Source organism: Sciurus carolinensis, chromosome 12 (genome assembly GCF_902686445.1).
Source record: "Sciurus carolinensis chromosome 12, mSciCar1.2, whole genome shotgun sequence".
Taxonomy (NCBI): domain Eukaryota; kingdom Metazoa; phylum Chordata; class Mammalia; order Rodentia; family Sciuridae; genus Sciurus; species Sciurus carolinensis.
Window position 1 is genome coordinate 77,008,019 of NC_062224.1, and position 5,000 is coordinate 77,013,018.

General features: G+C 46.5%; 1 pseudogene; it reads left to right on the plus strand.

Moving 5' to 3' along the window:
* The first annotated feature begins 2,533 nt into the window (after positions 1–2,533).
* Positions 2,534–3,349, plus strand: LOC124962396 (S-methyl-5'-thioadenosine phosphorylase-like; annotated as a pseudogene).
* Positions 3,350–5,000: the final 1,651 nt, after the last annotated feature.

The window sequence follows — 5,000 nt, forward strand, 5'->3', positions numbered from 1 at the left end:
AATGTTTGCTGGCACAATTTGCAGCAGTAGATCTCCCTCACTGACACTTACGGGTTATCTGTCAACAGCACCTTTAGGTCTATGAGGAAAACATGTTGGAAGTCTCTGGAAGGGAAGCTGGTGAGAAGAGCTGCTGAGAAGGTGAGAAGGTGGTCAAAGGTACTGGCTCCCTGAGGCCGTGGGAGAAGCAGGGGTAATGCCCAGGCAGTGGACTTGCCCACACACTTTTGTTGGCAGCTGTTTCCTGGGGCTGGTGGAGAAGAGCTGAGGGCCTGGGTTGAAGCCCCACAGGCAGGGCTGCAGGTTCTGGGCACAGCTCTCCTCTCAGGATCTACCTCAACGAGCCTGCCAGCTGCATCCCTGGCACCAGCCAAAGTCACCAGAGGACCAGCTTGGGCTTGACTTTGGGACTTCTCTTTCTGGAACTTTTCTTTGGACAAGTGGACAAATAAGAGAATGAACAAGTGCCAAGAGAGTCATGGACAGGCTGTGGAACAGGGACAGAAGTGACTGGCTGAGAGAAGCTGGAATAACTTAACTGGAGAGAGACCAGAAGAAAGACCCCTCTTGAGGAAACTCGCCTCCCTCTTTCCTTTCTGAAAGAGACCATCCTTCATAGGGGTGGAAGGTGTGGCCTTGTGCAAGTTACAACACCTGCTGCCTCCTCCCTGCCACCTCTTTCCTGTGGCATAGGAAGAAAGGAAGGTCATTTGGGGGCACAGGCCCACTGGCCCAGGCTGAGCAGGTTCAGTTCTGATGCTTCCACTTCCCTTGAGCCTCAGCTGTGTTATTATGGACCCCCTCCCTCACCCCCTCCTTCCCTCCAGGGCCCACCACCGTCTGAGCGTTTGCACTGGCACATGCGTGGTGGGGGAGGGCGGGGAGACACCTCTACCTTGCTTCTATGATCTAATTTTCTTATTCAATCGTGCTTATAATGAAAGGAACAACCAGTAAGTGCACAGATCATGTATTGGAGAGCACCTTTAGATCCCAGGTACCCTTCCTCCTGCAAGGACTGTGGACAGATTGAGCTGGATTTGAATTTATCAGAACAGGGACTTGGCAGAGTCCTGAAGACAGAGATCGTTCTCCCCATGAACTCTGCTTGGCTGGTCGGTCGACCTGCGACCCTCTGTTCACCTCGCACAGTCCCCCTACACCCCGCTCCCCCCATCTGCCTCATCCATGCCCCTCCGTGGCTTCCACTATCACTCACCGCTGATGACCCAGGCGTCTGTCTCTCCGTCCCAGGCCATCTATCCACGGCTGTGGGATTCTCTGACAGAGGGTGGCAAGACTCGCCCTTCCTTCCAGACCTGCTCCCCTCCTCCTCATATCAGGGGTCATCATTCCAGGAACCTCAGCATTGGCCTCAGTGCCTCCCTCCCATTTATTGACCACATTCCTGTCGCCAAGTCCTGGTTGTTCTACTGTCTAACTGTGCCTTGATGGCAGCCTCAACTCTGTGCCCAGCTCCATGGCCTTGGTTTAGGGGCCTTCCTATGCTCCATGGTAACCTCTTATCTGGGTGCCCTACCTCCAACCATGAGATCTCTTTTTGATTTTTAGATGCTGAGTATCCTACTGTGCCCACACCCCCTTGCTGAGAACCCTTCACCGTCTCCCTGTCACCCCAGGATGCAGCACCCCTCTTCAGCCAAGATTCAAGGACGTACAGGCCTGGGTCAGCCTCCAGTAGCCTCTTCGCTGGCACCCAGGGATCCCCCAGTTCCTCTGCTGTAACACTGTCCCTGAGGTGGGAGTTAAGGGATACAGAGAGATCGCTGAGTCTCAAAAGAGAATTAGCCATAAACTGTTGAATGTAGAACAACTCTTGAGCAACCCAGGCCTCACGGCTTGTCACTGGCTGACAAAAAACAGAAAAACCTCCAGGATAACCATGAGGCATCTGGAGAAACCACTCCTTTAGGGACCCTGCTGCATTTGAGGCTTTGGACCAAGAACTGACCCTAATCCCATTATAATAGTAAGATGCACCCCTGCGGTGGAGATTAAAGATGCTAATGAGACATGTGATGCTTACAGCAGTTGCACTATCAAGGGGAAATTTTGTAACCCCACCCTGACTCCACCTCTAGTCCGGCCCCCTAACTACTGTCCCTCTGTAACCCTGAAAAAAAGAGACCAAGAGGAGGTAACTCCCCCCGCCCTCTCCAGTGTGTACTTTCTCTCTATAATAAATCTCTTGCTCTGTTGCTCAAAAACCTGGAAATTCTGGGTAGACATTTCTTCTACTCCTAGAGACCTCCATGGTCCCCTGCATGGTGACATTCCCACTGTCTTAAAAGTGTGCTTGGTCTTTGACCCATTCCTTGCACAAGACTCCCCAAACCCTTGGAATTTTCTGAACTGTAAGTATGCCTTGTTAGTCATACGAATCCCTTTTGGGCTCCGCTGCTGCGTCTGGGCCCTGCACCCTCGCCCATCGCAGCCTCTTCCCCAGCGCAGACATGGCCTCGGATGCCGCTACCGCTACTGTGAAGAAATGGAGAAGGACCTATGAATACAAATTGGAATGATTGGTGGAACAGGCCTGGATGATCCAGAAATTTTAGAAGGAAGAACTGAAAAATATGTGGATACTCCATTTGGCAAGCCATCTGATGCCTTAATTCGGGGGAAGATAAAAAATGTTGATTGTGTCCTCCTTGCAAGACATGGGAGGCAGCACAATTTCATGCCTTCAAAAGTCAACTACCAGGCAAAGATCTGGGCTCTGAAGGAGAAGGGCTGTACTCATGTCATAGTGACAACAGCTTGTGGCTCCTTGAGGGAGGAGATTCAGCCTGGTGATATTGTCGTCATCGATCAGTTCATCGACAGGTCCTCATAGAAACTGCTAAGAAGTTAGGACTCTGATGTCACTCAAAGGGGATGATAGTCATAATCGAGGGACCTCAGTTTACCTCCCAGGCAGAAAGCTTCATGTTCCGCACCTGGGGGGCAGACATGATCAATATGACCACAGTTCCAGAGGTGGTTCTTGCTAAGGAGGCCAGAATTTGCTATGCAGGCATCGCCATGGCAACAGATTATGTTTGCCGAAAGGAGCACGAGGAAGCAGTTTCAGTGGACCAGGTTTTAAAGACCCTGAAAGAAAATGCCAACAAAGCTAAAAGTTTACTTCTCACTCCTATACCTCAGATAGGATCCATCGAATGATCAGAAACATGCCATAACCTGAAGAATATGGCCCAGCTTTGTGTTTTATTACCAAGACACTAAAATAGTATGACTGCTCAGAAGAAAAGAAGACTTTCCAGTCATTTTGGGTATTTGCTTAACTTGAGGGGAAAACAAAAAACAAACAAAAACTTGGGAAAGACATGGAGCTCTTTCGTCCTTGCCTGCAAAAGAAGAGCCTGTGGGAGGACATTGCACGTACTGGAGACCCTGCCTTAAAGACTGAGACTGCTCGACAGCACAGAGAAAAGCAAACGAACAGTAAACGTAGGGGCAGTCTTATATTTGGGGGAAAACACCAAGAAGTGAGCATTCTCACCTCACTTCCCCTATTAAATATGCAACAATAATAAGGTTTGAGGGTAATATCTACTTTCCTACATTGCCATGGAATATGGGGAAGAAGTGGAACTCTGGCTATGTATTGTAAATTGGTACAATCTTTTTGGAGGGCAATTTGGTAAAATGTATCAGAAGGCTTAGAAATATTTATGCACTTTGTTGGGTGTTCTTAGAAATTTCTCTTTAAAAAATTGTCAGAGATACATACAAAATCTATGTATGAAAAAGATGTTTAACAGTTATTGTTACGATAGCATGTATTCAGAACAATCTTGATTTCCAACAACTGAAGGTCAATTATGGTTTAGTTATAATTAGATTGTAAAGCAATCAGCTGAAGAACATGTTTTCATGTAATATTTAATGTTCTAAAGAAATGGTCGATGTATATTATGAAATGGAGAAAAAGGAAACATTTTAACTATATTAGATTTGTTTTAAAATGCTATATAAATGTAAAAAGACCAGAAGGACGTATACATAATCTTTTATTGTATTTGGGAAAGGGATCCTAGATAATTTTAATTTTCTTTGAATCTTTCTGTATCTTCACATTTTTCTACAATTAGTAAAATAATAAAGTTGAAAAATAGAAGTGGATTTAAACACTTTCTGGCAATAAATCAAAATTTAAAAGAAAAAAAAAAAAGAATCTCTTTTAATCATGTTTATGTTAATGAAGTGGGTTAGGTGGAGGAGGAGCTAGTAACCTCAGGCTGGCACTAGTCACCAGAAAGGTTAGTGATTAAGGGTTCTGAAATCTCAGCTGCACTAACCAACCTCTGGGAAGGGAAGATTAAGATCCATAAAATGAGGGTGAGCATGAGATTTGACCAGCTTCTAGCTGGCATCTGTCTGTCTGAGGCCCTCTGCTCACTTCACTTTGGCTGGTGTCTGGGTTGAACATGTAACATGAACTTAGATTCTTCATTTGGGCCTGCAAATGCCCAATGGGTAACTAAAAGCAAGATAAAATACTTGGCATCTCTGCCCCCATTTGTGCCTCTCTCCCTTGCCCTGAGTTACCTTGGACCCCCAGAACATCTTGTGGTGAGTTGAAACCACTCCCCCTCAGCCAAAACAGCAACATCCTAATTACTGACAAGTCCCCTCCTGACCAATTCTGAGCGAATGATGGATCAGACTGTGTAAACCCTCAACTCTTGCACTCATTCACCTTTCTAAAAAACCTCAAAGTCAAATGCTTGGTATGGTGGCACACCTGTAATCCCTGCGACTGGGGAGGCAGAGGCAGGAGGAGTTCAAAGCCAACCTCAGCAACTTAGTGGCCTCTAAATAAAATATTAAAAAGGGCTGGGGATGTGACCCGGGGTTCAATCCCTGGTATCACAAACAAACAAAAACACTCAAAATCATTGTTAGTCACTAAAAAACAGAGCTAAGGATGTGGGTCCCTTTATTTTTCTGGTGTGTCTATACCAATTAAAGTT